This window comes from Cnephaeus nilssonii (assembly GCF_951640355.1).
Source record: "Cnephaeus nilssonii genome assembly, chromosome: 12".
Classification (NCBI taxonomy): Eukaryota; Metazoa; Chordata; class Mammalia; order Chiroptera; family Vespertilionidae; genus Cnephaeus; species Cnephaeus nilssonii.
In genome coordinates this window covers 70172950-70188858 of record NC_137083.1, presented here as the reverse complement: position 1 = coordinate 70188858, position 15909 = coordinate 70172950, and the positions used below count along the sequence as shown (strand labels likewise).

The window sequence follows — 15909 nt, the reverse complement described above, 5'->3', positions numbered from 1 at the left end:
AAGATCAAGGAAAAAAATCAAAAGATACCTTGAGAGAAATGAAAATTAAAACACCCTGATCCCAAGTAAGACATAGCAAAAGAAGTTCTAAGAGGAAAATTCATAGTGAGACAGGCCTAACTCCAGAAACAAGAAAAATCCCAATCTGACCTTACACTTTAAGGAACTAGAAAAAGAACAACAAACAAAGCACAAAGTGAGTAGAAGGAATGAAATAATAAAGATCAAAGTGGAAATAAATGAAACAGAGTGTAAAAAATGCAAAGGTTAAATGAAACTAAGAGCTGGTTCTTTGAAAAGATTAACAAAATTAATAAATCTTTAACCAGACTCACCAAGAAAAAAAGAGAGAAGAGCTAAATAAATAAGATTAGAAATGAAAGACAAGTGACAACTGACACTAAGAAAATACAACAGATTATAGTCAACAAATTGGAAAATCTGGAAGAAGTGGATAAATTCCTAAAAACATACAATATTCCAAGATTGAATCAAGATGAAACAAAATTTCAACAAATTGATAACTACTAACAAAATCAAATCGGTAATCAAACTACCAAGACAAACCAAGTCTGAGCTGATAGTTTCACAAGTGAATTTTACCAAACATTCAAAGAATTAACAACTGTTTTTTTAAAACTATTCTATAAAAATTTAAGAGGAGGGAAGGCTCTCAAGGTCATTTTAAGGGCAGCAGTATTCTGATTTCAAAACCAGAAAAAGACATTGCACACACAAAAAAGGAAATTTTTGCCCATTATGATGAACATAGAAGCCAAAAATCCTTAACAAAATATTGCCAAACTGAATTAAGCAATACATTAAAAAGATTATACATCACAATCAAGTAGGATTTATTCTGGGGATTCAAGGTTGATTTAATATTGGCATGTCAATTATTGTGATGCACCATATATGCATAATGAAGGGTAAAAGTCATACTATCACATTAATAGATGAAGTAAAAGCATCTGACAAAATATAGCATCCATTTATAATAAAAGCTCTCAGCAAAGTGGGAATAGAGGGAACATACCTCAACACAATAAAACCCACAGCTAGCATCATATTCAATGTTGAAAATCTAAAATAATTTTCCTTAAGAACAAGATAAGGATATCTACTTTCACCATTTTGTTCAATATAGTATTGATATTAAGACCAGAGCAATCAGAAAAGGAAAAGAAATAATATAAGGCATCCAACTGGAAAGGAAGAAGTAAAATAGTATTTGCAGATGATATGATTCTATATATGGAGAACCCAAAAGATTTCACCAAAAACTAGAAGAACTGATAAATGAACTTAGTAGAATAATGAGATACAAAATTAATATTTAGAAATAGGTTACCAATGAGATCAAGAAATAAATAAAGAGCTTCCTGATAATAAATGAAAATGAAGTCACAACAACCCTAAATCTCTAGGACACAACAAAAGCAGTCCTGAGAGTGAAGTTAATAGCACTACAGGCCCATCTCAAAAAACAAACAAACAAAAAAAAAAAACAAGAAAAATTAATAATGAATTATTTAACCCTACAAATTAAAGAATTAGAAAAAGGACAACAAGAAAAGCCCAGAGCAAGTAGAAGGAAGGAAATAATAAAGAATAGAGCAGAAATAAATGACACAGAGACTAAAAACAGAGTAGGAAAGATCAGTGAAACCAAGAGCTGCTATTTTGAAAAGATAAACAGATTGATCAACCATTAGCCAGACTCATCAAGAAACAAAGTTAAGAGGACACAAATAAATAAAATCCTATATAATAAAGAGGTAATATGCAAATTGACCATTACTCCAACACACAAGATGGCCTCCCGCATGTGGACACAAGATGGCCACCACAAGATGGCCAGCAAGGGAGAGCAGTTGTGGGCGATCAGGCCAGCAGGGGAGGGCAGTTGGGGGTGATCAGGCCTGCAGGGGAGAGCAGTAAGGGGTGACTGGGCCGGCAGAGGAGGGCAGTTGGGGGGACCAGGCCTGCAGGGTAGGGAAGTTTTGGGGGACCAGGCCTGCAGGGGAGGGCAGTTGGGAGTGACCAGGCCCACAGGAGAGGACAGTTGGGGTGAACCAGGCCTGCAGGGGAGGGTAGTTGGTGGTGACCAGGCCAGCAGGGGAGAGCAGTTAGGGGTGACCAGGCCAGCAGGGAGAGCAGTTAGGGGTGACCAGGCTAGCAGGGGAGGGCAGTTGGGGGCAATTGGGCTGGCAGGGGAGTGGTTAGAGGTTGATCAGACTGGCAGGCAGAAGTGGTTAGGGGCAATCAGGAAGGCAGGCAGGCGAGCAGTTGGGAGCCAGCAGTCCTGGATTGTGAGAAGGCAATCGGACACCCCCCGAGGGGCCCAGATTGGAGAGGGTGCAGGCTGGGCTGAGGAACACCCCCCCACACACACACACACAAATTTCGTGCACTAGGCTTCTAGTAAGAAATAAAAGCTGTGAAGTAATACTAACACTATGAAATTACAAAAGATTTAAAAAACAATACTATGAACCATATGCAAACAAGTTGGACAGTGTAGATAAAATGGAAAAATTCCAAGAAAAATACAATCTTCCAAAAGTGAATCAGGAAGAATCAGAAAACCTGAATAGACCAATAATAGTTCATGAAATTGATTAGTAATAAAAAAAAAACTCCTAGCAAACAGAAGCCCTGGTCCAGAAAGATTAACCAAACATTCAAAGGAGAATTAACACCTAACCTCCTTGAACTATTCCAAAATATCCAAGAAGAAGGAACTTCCAAGATTTTTTCTAAAGCCATCATTATCCTAATCCCAAAACAGATAAAAACACTACAAAGAAAGAGAATTAGATGCCAATATCTCTGATGAACATAGGTGCTAAAATCATCAATGAAATATTAGCAAATCAGGTCCAGCAATACATTAAAAAGATCATACACCATGACCAAGTGGGATTTATTTCAGGGATGCAAAGCTGACACAATACTCACAAATCAATTAATGTGATACATCACATAAACAAATTGAAAGACAAAAATTACATGATCATATCAATAGATGCAGAAAAAGCATTCAACAAAATCCAACACCCACTTTTGATGAAAACATTCAGCAAGATTGGAATAGAGGGATCATACCTCAGCATAATGAAGGCCATATATGACAAACCTACAGTCAGCATCATACTCAATGAGCAAAAACTAAAACCATTTCCCTGAAGAACAGGGGCAAGACAGGGGTGTCCGTTTTCACCACTCTTACCCAACATAGTACTGGAAGTGCTAGTCATAGCGATCAGACAAGAAGAAAACATAAAAAAGGCATCCAAATTAGAAAGGAGGAAGTAAAACTGTCATTATTTGCAGAAAACCCTAAAGACCACCAAAATCCACTAGCATTAATAAATGAATTTGGCAATGTAGCAGGATACAATACTAACACCCAGAAATAGATGGCATTTTTATACACTAATAATGAATTCTCAGAAAGAGAAACTGAACAAACAATCCCATTTATCATAACAACAAAAAAATTAAGATACATAGGATTAACTTAACCAAGGAGGCCTGCACATGGAAAACTATGGGACATTGGAAAAAGAGATAGAAGAAAATATAAACAAATGGAAGAATATACCATGGTTATAGTTTGGTAGAATCAACATAATTAAAATGTCCATACTGTCCCAAAGCAATTTACAGACTCAATGCAATCCCCATTAAAATACCAAGGACATATTTCACAGATCTAGAAAAAATACTCAAAAAATTTCTATGAAACCAAAAAAGACCCTGATTAGCGGCATCAATCTTGAGGGATCACAATACCATATATCAAGTTATACTACAAAGTAGTTGGAGGGATCACAATACCATATATCAAGTTATACTACAAAGCCACTATACTCAAAACAGCCTAGGACTGGCACAAGAATAGGCATATAGATCAATGGAACAGAACAGAACCCCCAGAAATTGACTCAAGCCATTACATTCAATTAATATTTGACAGAGAAGGCAAGGGCATACAATGGAGTCAAAACAGTCTCTTCAATAAATGGTGTTAGGAAAATTGGACATAAATATGAAAAGAAAGAAAGAAAGAAAGAAAGAAAGAAAGAAAGAAAGAAAGAAAGGAAGGAAGGAAGGAAGGAAGGAAGGAAGGAAGGAAGGAAGGAAGGAAGGAAGGAAGGAAGGAAGGAAGGAAGAAAGAAAGAAAGAAATGAAGGAAGGAAGAAAGAAAGGAAGAAAGAAAGAAAGAAAGAAAGAAAGAAAGGGAGAGAAAGAAACTAGACCAACAACTTACACCATACACAAGAAAAAACTCAAAATGGACAAAAGAGTAAAATGTAAGACGTGAAACCATGACAATCCTGGAATAAATCATAAGCAGCAAAATCTTAGCTATCTCTTGTAGCTATAATTTTGTGGCTATACCTCCTAGGGCTAAGGAAACTAAGGAGAAATAAACAAATGGGACCTCATCAAAATAAAAAGCTTTTGCATGGCAAAAGAAACCATCAACAAATTAAAAAGGAGCCTACTGTATGGGAGAACATATTTGGCAATATTACATTTGATAAAGGGTTAATATAAAAATATATAGGGAACTCATACCAAGGAAGATTAACAATCCAATTAAAAAATGGGCAAAGGTTCTAAGTAGACACTTCTCCAAAGGGGACACGCAGGTTGCCAAGAGACATAAAAAATGCTCAAAGTCACTGATCATCAGAGAGATGCACATTAAAACTACAATAAGGAATCACACCTTTCAGAATGGCTAACATAAACAGATCAACAAATGACAAGTGCTGGCGAGGATGTGGAGAAAAGGGAACTCTACTAGTACACGGCTGCTGGGAATGCAGACCTTTGCAGCCACTATGTGAAACAATATTGACTTTTCTCAAAAAATTAAACATGGAACTGCTATTTGACCCTGTGATCCCACTTCTAGGAATCTATCCTAAGAATCTGAAACACCAATCAGAAAGAAGACTTGCACCCCTATTTGTACAAGCGCAATTTATAATAGCTAAGATATGGAAACAGCTCAAATGTCCATCTGTAGATGAATGGATATAAAAGCTGTGGTACATTTAAACCATGGAACACTATGCAGCAGTAAAGAAAAAAAAAGGATCTCACCCTTTGAGATAGCATGGAAGGACCTGGAGAGTATTATGTTAAGTGAAATAAGCTAGTTAGAGAGAGATAAGTATCACATGATCTCACTCATGATATGTGGAATCTAATGAACTAAATAAACTGATGAACAAAATAGATTCAGAGAGATAGAAGCATGGAACAGACTATTGAATCCCATAGGGAAGGTGAAGGTGGGTCGGTGGAAGAGGTCAACTAAAGAACTTTTATGCATATATGCATAGCCATGGACACAGACAATAGGGTGGTGAAGGCCTAGGCTGGGCGGGGGGCGGAGGGGGGGGTTGGTGGAAGGTGTGGGGGCAAGCTAGAAAAGTCAGTTGGAGGAAAAAGGGAACATATATGATACTTTCAATTTTTTTTAAAAAATAAAAGGAACATATATTTTTTATTGATTTTTTTTTTTGAAAGAAAGAGGAAGGGAGAGGAGAGAGAGAAACACTGATTGGCTGCCTCCTGCACGCCCCTTAATGGAGATGAGCCTGCAACCCGGGCATGTACTCCAACCGGGAGTCCAAACAGTACTTGGGAAGATGCTCAACCTACTGAGACACACTGGCTAGGGCAAAAGGAACATATAATTATAAACAATACAAACCTAATGAGAGACTTCTTTCAAATTTGTTTCTAAAAATGGACTAATATTGAATGTAGTTACCTGGATTGAAAATATGAAATTGTCTTTGAAGTCACCTCAAAAATAACAAATGTGGCTTATACTTTATTGTAGGGAACAGTTATAGGGTTAAGCCTCTCACCTGCTGGCAAAGTCGCAAACAAGTCCCAGCTTGGAGGGCACAGCCCTCTAAGCATAATTAGGCTTGATCTTGTAACTGCTCCCTAGATCTTTCCTGGGTAGCTAATGGGCTGTGGGAGGGGCAGCAAGTGCTGCCAAAACAAGTGAAACTTACAAGAACATTGTAAATTACTTTGTTTGCCCCTGACTATAAATAAAGCATCAGCTTTGCAGTCTGGATCTGTTCTGTGGCCTCAGCCAGGCACAGAAGGTCCACCTAGACCCAGCTTATTCTTTGGTCTGTCTCTTTCTTCATCCTTCACCGCCCTCCCTCAGGCTCGCCGAACCCTTGGCTGTGCTGGTGCGGCACACTTTATATTAACTAAGTTAAAACAAATATATGAATTAATGTTACAATTTTCAAACACTGTCTCATTGACCACACATAAGCCAGTTCCTCTGAGCCTTGTCCTTTGTCCTGTCTTTGACTTGTCTTGTTCTATTGCAGCAAGAATTATGTTAAATCAATTTCCTTTACCCTCAATATCTGATCACCTTTGATGTATCATCAAATTCCTTATCCCCAACTTTTATTATCTGATCATTCTGGCCTGCCTTCAGCTAGAATTTTAAGTCAGTTTAGCAAGAATCTCTCTACCCTTGATGTTTCCTCCTATTATTTTCTCATCTACTGACCTCACATAGTGATCTTTGGGTATAAATCTCTACTTTCTTTATTGTACTTTGCATTGAGTTTTATTTTTCTCCCTATTGTGATAGTTTATCTGTGGTCGGCAAACTGCGGCTCGCAAGCCACATGTGGCTCTTTGGCTCCTTGAGTGTGGCTCTTCCACAAAATACCATGGCCTGGGCGAGTCTATTTTGAAGAAGTGGAGTTAGAAGAAGTTTAAGTTTAAAAAATTTGGCTCTCAAAAGAAATTTCAATCGTTGTACTGTTGATATTTGGCTCTGTTGACTAATGAGTTTGCCGACCACTTACCAAAGTAATCCTGAATAAAGTCTTCCTTACCACTTTAACAGTTTTCTAAATAATCTTTTCTTAGATAAAATTCAATTATGTCTACAGCATTAACAAAATAGTCTTTTCAATTAATCTTCAATATTCACCACATCATAACATATAGATTTGATATATGCTATCCATTTAATAAACTTCAACTGAAATATAAGATTATTGAGTAAACTGAGGATATAATTAGATATATTCCATCTTCATCAACTACTTGGGATTTATTCAAAAGCTTATAATGTTATCTAATTAATAATATGCCAATGAGTAGTTTGCAATAATTTAGTCAAGCTGTACAAAAATTCTATGTTGAATGGGGGTGTTCTACTCATCATTTATTTGGGCAGAAAACACATGGTAAAAAAATTTCCTGGCAAAAATAATGGTTACAGTCTCTAATTAAAGAACAACATTTTGGGGCATTTTCCCATTACAGTTGAAATTTATCTAAAGTGAATTACACATCTCTATGTCCCTTCAAACGTAGCAAAGAGAAAATTTTACTGATGACTTTGTCCTTCTGTGATAAACATTAGTGACACAGCAGGTCTGTGAAACAAAGATGTCTATGGCAATCTCTTGGATGTCTAATGGACACTACTTTTATGGTCTTTCAGGGTCTATCATCATCTTTTTCACATTTTTTTCTCTTCTGGTATCCTTTGCTAGTTTCAGAATTTTTGCTGCTTATAATCTGCTGCTTTACTTCACACATGACTGTCAACTGAATGCACTTTTGAACATGAGTTTGGAGGCTGTGTTCCAGGTAGTGAATCTGAAAAAGCTATAAATCTGAAAAGCAGAGTAAGGCATTGCAAGCACTCATTATGAGAATCATAAATGACATCTTACAAATCAGTTTCCAACCTTTCATTTATAAACGTTGATAACAGTTTTGATCAGTACATCAATCAATAGTGAAGCGAAAGCCTCAAGTTCAGTTCCTTTTTTCTTTTTTAAGAAAATGCATACTCCCAAATGTTTTAGAAAATTAGTATTTTATTTTTCATAGAAATTTTTGCAATGTGTGCAGTATTTACCTGACCACGTTTGGAAGAAATTTTATTTTGAAAGTTTATCACTCACTTTATTATTCTGTTAGCATTTAATGCTGACCGATCCTTGAACTCTGGGTGACTATGGTCAATGCATCTAGTTCATACATTAAAAGTTTTTTTAAATGACATTTATATTCTCTAAATAGTGCTACTGATTAAACTGGCTCATTTATTGAGCTGTATATTATTAGGTCTCACATAACCAGGATTAACATGCTGCACTGGTTTCTGATTTTAGATAGTCATTCATATATTATTTTTTCTAAAAAGTGGCTAGTGCTTGTAGAAGAAAGTTGTGCTTGCTAAAGACTATAATAATAACTCATAAATCAATACTTTCAACAGTAAAGAATTTTAAAAATGAAATAAAGCAATTATAGTGATAACAAAGTTCATGATAGAAATTCCACAATGTTTTTGAAAGAAAAAGGGGATACTGAATTACTCCTGATAGGACTCTATTGAGGGTGAGAACCAGTTTAAAATGTGCGATACTAGACTAATTGGAATTCAAGTGAGAAAATAGAGGAAAAACTTATTAGTGAAATACACAAGAAAATATTTTGGCTTCAAGTACCTTAGAATTTACTTGGATAGACACATATACAAATTAAGATGATAATTATCAGACACAGTCAATCTGGGTAATTAGGAATATAAGAAAATATTTTATAAGATAAATAAAATATGACCTACTTCTTAAAACCACCATATGTTATGTAGGAGGCAATAGTTGTTTTTTTAATTATTTTAAAAAATATATTTTTATTGATTTCACAGAGGAATGGAGAGGGAGAGAGAGATAGAAACATCAATGATGAGAGAGAATCATTGATCAGCTGCCTCCTGCACGCCCCCTACTGGGGATCGAGCCCCCAACCCACGCATGTGCCCTTGATCAGAATCAACTTGGGACCCTTCTGTCAGCAGGCTAACTCTCTATCCACTGAGCCAAACTGGCTCGGGCTTTTTAGTTCTTTATTAATGCTTCATCACAAAGTAGTTTGTATCATTGATGAGTGCCAAAGGTATCTAATGACTAAAGAGTCTTGCTCATCTTAAGTATTTGATAGAAATTTGAATTTTAAACATATCCATAACTTCAGTAGACAAGCAGAAAATGTAGATAATTAATAGAAATATGTTATTAGCAGAAGATATTTAAATAATATGAATATATTCAAAGCAATGTATTTTTACTGCAAAAACCACAGAAATCTAGGAACACCTAAACTATACTATATGCCTACAGATTTTGACATTAAACAAGATTCAAGTAAATTTTTCAACTTATAACTAGATGAAAAAAATTAAAGGATTAACTTTAACAGGTTAATAATAAATATATAGTTGCAAATTGGGTATTAATAAAAAATAAAATAACTACTTGCCTATGAAGTAGATTTTGAATGTGAAATAGATTTGTTCAAAAGGCCTGGGTATAGCGAATGCAAACTGTTATAAAATGTCCTGCTTAAAAAGAAAGGACCCAAAAAGTAATGGAAAGGCATGTTAGAAGTTATCTACTTCAAATTCCTCCAAATGCAAGGATCCACACGCTGAAGACTACAATTTTTCAGGTACTTCCTTGAAAGGTAGTCCGTGTCCTGCTTGACTGTTCTGGATGTCATTTCTGTGTCCCTATAATCCCAACCATTGGTGCAGGGCAGGTGAGAGCAGCATGGCGCATGTCTCCTTTGCCTCTGTATGCTGCTCATTCACTCATTCATACGTTCATTCACTCATACATACTTAAGAGTCAAACTTTCTATCAGATCCTGAAGTTAGACATGGTTATTAAAAATGTCTGCTCCTGGAACGTGAGCAAGAAAAACAGCCAGTCTGATCAATGCTCTAAAGGAAGTACATCCAGAGTTGTTACAGAGGCTAACACGAGGACTCCTGCTCTCACCAGTGGGGTTGGGTGTCAAGAAAATCTTCAAAGAGGAAAAGGCCTCTGGAAAAGGCCAGCTGTTTCTGGTACAGACAGGAGTATGAAGGACTAACATAAAAGGAGAGCATGAGTCAAAGGAGATCAGAGTTTGCATACAGATTGAAGTGACAGTCAAATGTGTAAAGAAGACCGTTTTTACACCCATCCACTCTCCCTTTCCAGGCTAAACAGACCGATCCTCAAGTGTTTCTTTTAAATTTTACTATTTGTTATGTATTTTCATTCCCAGATACCTTTGTTAACTTGCTCTGTGGAAGTTTAATTGATCAAAAAAAAATAAAATCTGTGGCTTTTAAACAGGACAAAATATTCTGCCCTGTATCCAGAGAGCTTTCAGTTTATCTTTGCAAAAAGCTTTAACTATTTTTTAAAAACCTAAGTGGGGGAAGCAATTGAGCTAACATACTAAGCCTGGTACACCATAAAGTACAAATATCCCACCACATTTTGTTTCTGGTTATATAGGTATTACTCTTAAAACTTGGTGGTGTTTTTAATGGAGATCCAATACTGTAAACTGTGACTAGGAGGATGAAAATTCTTAAAACCTGATTGAACCACATGTAAATGATATGCCACGTTTGACATGAATCTCCTAATGTCATTCTATAGGGGCAAGGTTGAGCAGATATTTAGCAGCATGCATTTATTACTTCGCTGCATTTTCCACATGTACATATCAACCATCTGGAGGGCAGAAGAGAACTCTATGAATTTGTTTCAGTTTGCTGTATTTTTCTTTTGGTGAAACATAAAGACTTAAAGAAATAGTAGGTAGTTAAGAAAAGAGAGAGAAGGGGGATGAGAAAACCCATGATCTAGTAATAAGCAACTTCCAAATAGCTGAGTTATTTGCTGGGAATTTATACCAGCATTAATGACAGGTCATTTAACTTTATTCTTTTTAAAAAAATATATACATATATATGTATATATGCATATATATACACACACATATATACATATATTCATGTGTTTATACACACACACACACACACACACACACACACACACACACACATATATATTTATCAACACAGAAGTTATTTTTCCCCACTTATCATGCCATGAATCCATAGGGAATGGGTTCCAGCAGCTCAGGCTCCTTCCCATTGGTTCTCACAAAGTGTGCTTCTCTGGGTGGAGCAGGCTGATGCTTCAGTTGAACCCAGGTACCTTTCTCTTTGGCTTCCTCTTTTTTCTGATCATTTTCTTTCACACGTTTCAGGAAGCTACTTGGCTCGTAGAGTGCTTAATATGTTCAACACATACATTAATTCTCTTGGCAAGAATCTTGCCCTTAACTTGGTTGTTCTCTATAATGCCCACTGCATGCTGGGTAGACTTGTAGACTCTTGTAGACTCTTCCAGTGTTGCCATGGTAACATTTATGGGGCATTCCTTTTTGAACAGGGTCCATTCCCTTGATGTCCACAATCACCTTTCTTGTAGATTTGCATGTATGTGGCCAAAGGAACAACTCCATGTTTTCTAAAAGGCCTAGAGAACATATGGCGGGTGCCTCTCCTCTTTCCCTTTGTGTTAGTCATTTTGGCGAATTACTGGAAGATGGCGGTTCCCGCCGAAAGGCTTAATATATATTTTTTATTTATTTCAGAGAGGAAAGGAGAGGGAGAGAGCATAGAAACATCAGTGATGAGAGAGAATTCTTGATCAGCTGCCTCCTGCACGACCCCTACTGGGAATTGAAGCTGGAACCCAGGCATGTGCCCTGACCAGAAATTGAACCATGACCTCCTGGTTCATGGGCCAATACTCAACCACTGAACTACACTGGCTGGGATAACTTCATTCTTGATCATATTGGGAAATAAAAGAAGGTAGAATCATTGAATGCAGGGGTTTATAGTAAACTCAAAGTTGACCATTAGCTTCTGGCTGTTTAAGATCTCATCTGCATGCCTCTTCCATAGCAAAGTCAAAGTAGATATTTGAGTAGACTTTGTACCTATATCAGATAATTTTTTTGCTGCTTGCTAAACAGAGAAAGCATACATTATTCTATATAAGAAAAAAAAATCACTAGCATAGCATGATTCTCAAAATACATGTTTCCCATGTCCCTCATTTGGTAGTTAATTTTGTATCAGTAGTCAGTGTACCCTTGTGGTTAGGAGCAAGGGCCCAAATGCTTCTTATCCTATCTAATAATGGAGTAATATGCAAATTAACCATCCCTCCACGACAAAATGGCAGCCCCCATAGCCACAAGGTGGCGGCGCCCAGTCCCCTCAGCTCCGCTGTTGGAGTGTCCAGCCTGTCCACAAGAGCAGCGAGGCTGAATCCGCCTCCAGAGGGGTTTTTGATCTGCCCCCAGACATGGCAGTCAGAGCCCGGACAGCAGGGCATGGAGGCTTCCTTAGTGCGGCAGCGGGGAAGCCCCAGGCCCTGCAGACAGAGCCTGGACAGCAGGGCATGGAGCCTTCGTTTGCAGGGTGATGGCGGGGGAAGCCCCAGGCCCGGAAAACAGAGCCGGGACAGCAGGGCATGGAGGCTTCTGCGGCAGCAGGGAAGCCCCAGGCCCAGCAGACAGAGCCCGGACAGCAGGGCATGGAGGCTTCATTTGCAGGGTGATGGTGGGGGAAGCCCCAGGCCCAGCAAACAGAGCCCAGACAGCAGGGCATGGGGGCTTCCTTAGAGCAGAGGTGGTGGGAACACCCCCAGGCCCCACTGACAGAGCCTGGACAACAGGGCATGGGGGCTTCCTTAGTGTGTCGGTGTCCTTGAAGCCCCCAGGCCTGGCAGACAGAGCACACTGCAGGGCATTGGGGCTTCCTTCACATGGTGCATGGCAGCTGCAGGCAGAGAGTGGAGAGCAGGGCATGTGGGCTTCATCTCCATGGCTGCAGCGAAACCTCCAGGCCCACAGAGAACCACGGGAAGTGGGAGTAGGACATCCCATGAGAGCTCCTGGATTGTAGAGGGTGCAGGTTGGGCTGAGGGACCCCCATGCACGAATTTCGTGCACCGGGCCTCTAGTATTTATACATTATGTTTGCTACTTAGTGCCTGTGAGGACATACCTTAAGCACATTGCTTAATCTGTGTGGGTCCCAGGTATAGCTTTGAAAAAATAATAATTTCCAATTTATTGAGTTGTTACCATTTGATTAGGTATGTGAAGCAGATAAAGCCCTCCTTTGCACATATAGATGTTCAATAACTTGAAAGTGTTATTGTATACTGACTTGCTTGATTATTTTACTTCTGCTGTGTTTAGCTTTTCTTCCTAACTGTGCCCGTGGCTGCTATAGAAAAGGACAGTGGTGTTAATATTGCTTCAGCACATGTGTACATTGCTGAACTTTGCTTGCTAATCATCACAAACAAAAATAAATGATGGTGTGATTGTGTGAATGAATTCTTGGTTACTTGCCCAATGGAGTCCCGCTTATCTATTTCAGCTTTCATTGTCTGTGCTTTTGGTATCATATTTAAGAAATCATTTCAAGACCAATGTCAAGAATCTTTCCCCCTGTGTTTTCCTCCAGGAATTTTATGGTGTCAGGTCTTACTTTTAAGTTTTAATTCACTTTTGAGTTGATTTTTCTGTATGGTGTAAGTAAGAAAAAGTTCCAATTTCATTATTTTGCCTGTGAACATCTAATTTTCTCAGCACTATTTATTGAAGAGACTATCCTCTCTCCATTGTGTATGCTTAGCAGCCTTGTTAAAATTAATTGACTATACTAATGTATATGTTTGGCTTTATTTTGGGGCTCTATGTGCTGTACCATTGGTATATTTGTCTGTCTTTATCCTAGTACCCTACTTTTGAATCACTGTAACTTTGTAATATATTTTGAAATCAGGAAGTGTGATGTCTTTGCTTTCTTCATTTTCAAGATTATTTTGGCTGTTTAGGGTCTTATGTGCCTCATATTTTTTAGGTCAGAGTAATTAAATAAATTATTTGGAAGGATTCTTCACTAGAATACTTTACCCCCCATTTATAAATAGATAAACAAATAAGTTCAGTCATTTATTTTTGTCAGTGTGAACTCACAAATATTTACCACAAAATTTCAGCTGTATTTATTTATTTATTTATTTATTTATTTATTTATTTATTTGCTTTATTTATTTTGTTGCTCAGATTGTTTCAGTATTGGCTATTGCCAAAAGGACACTACCTCTGTGCCCTTAGATATATTCCCACCATTGTGTTTGTTTATTTTGTTTTGTGTTTAGAACTTCGTTACTTTCTGGCCTTATAAGCACTCCAGGATCACCAGGCTTAGCTTTTATATTTCTTACCCTTGTCCTGGAATCTGCCATCTATCCAAAGATTCCTTGGTTCCCTTTATTGGAAAATAGTTTTGGAAACCAAGAAGATCTGGGCACTAGGTGTGCTTGTTGTACCATGTCAAGTTGTTACAACATATTATAATGCATGTAAATTTCTCAATGTAATAGCTATTATACCTATAAAAATTAAGCATAGATATAAACTGAATTTATACCTTTATATTCAAATTTCTTTTCAATAATGTAAAGCCCAAGTTTTCAAAAAAACTGAACAGTATCTTCCTTACTAATATTACCATGAAAGAAATATCAATATAGCAAATAGTTATAATGTTATTAGTAACATTTTTACTAAGAAATTTAGTAATGGAAAATTCTATACCATTAAAAACAGAAAATGAAAAATTTTAAAACATTTTATTACTACATTTTAAATTTCTATTTTATAATGTGCACAATATAGTATAGTTATATCTCTGTGGGAGTTAAAAATAAATGTTTATATATTGACCTTTTATGCTAATTTTATACATTAAGATTTATGATGAATAATTTTTATCATCCTTTTTATTTTTCACCCTTTCCTTTGGAGCTATTGCTGACAGTGTTACTTCAGATATAGACTAGATAGAAATGTCTCAAACTTCAATGGGAATAAGAATCCACTGGGATGCTTGCAAAAAAAAAAATCCAGATTCTGATTTAGTATGCGTATGTTTTCTATTGTTTTGATATTTAATTTATATTTTTTGTCTAGAATTTTACTTGTATTCTTCTAATATTAATTTCTATTTGTGCTTTCTATCTGTTCATACAAATTGTACATCTTTTCTACAGGCTCTTTATGTTAATTACTAGAGGCCCAGTGCATGAAAATTCATGCACTGGAGGGGAGTCCCTCAGCCTGGCCTGCCCCCTTTCACAATCTGGGAGCCCTCGGGGGCAAGAGGTGACCTGGCAATCAGGGGAAGGCAATGCCTCCATCACACCCCTGCTGCTGCCACTGCCAGCAGCACAAGCCTTGGCTGGCCCTGGTTACCTGAGCCTCAGGCAGCCCTGGGTGGCTGGGCAGCCACCATCCAAGGCTTGCCTGCACCTCAGGCTGGCCGTGGGCAGCTGGGGGGCTGAGGGGATTGGGAGACTCCAGAGGCAGGTGCGCGGCAAGGCTGAGGGGACTGGGCGCCGATATCTTGTGGCTGTGGGCGCCACCATGTTTGAGGGCAGGGCAGTCAATTAGCATATTTCCTCCTTATTGGCTGTGGGCACTGCCATCTTTGAAGGCGGGCAGTAAATTAGCATACTCCCTCCTTATTGGCTGTGGGCGCCACCATCTTTGAGGGCAGGGCAGTCAATTAGCATATTCCCTCCTTATTGGCTGTGGGCGCCTCCATCTTTGCAATGGCATGATGGTCAATTAGCATATTCCCTCTTTATTAGATAAGACTAGTGTTCCCGTTGCAGGAAAAATCCTGCAATAGGGTTTCCTGCTGCACTACCCCACCCTGCCTGCTCTCCTCCCTTGTCCCCTGCCCCGCGTTCTCCGCCAGCCCCCCTGCTTTTCTAACTTCTCCACCAGCCCGCTCTCCTTCCTTCTCCCCTGGCCCCGCCTCCGCTCCTCCCTTCCGCCCCGGCCCGCCTTCTCCGCCAGCCCGCCTGCTTTTCTCTTCTCCCCCGGCCCCGCCTCCACTCCTCCCTTCTCCCCCGCCCCGCCTTCTCCACCAGC

The 15909-nt window shown here is 38.4% G+C and overlaps 1 pseudogene across 1 annotated transcript; it reads right to left on the bottom strand.

The window, feature by feature from the left end:
* Window positions 1-10977: 10977 nt before the first annotated feature.
* Window positions 10978-11467, bottom strand: LOC307107905 (large ribosomal subunit protein eL21-like; annotated as a pseudogene). The gene has a single exon. The product of its transcript is annotated as a large ribosomal subunit protein eL21-like (transcript).
* Between the last annotated feature and the right edge of the window lie 4442 nt (window positions 11468-15909).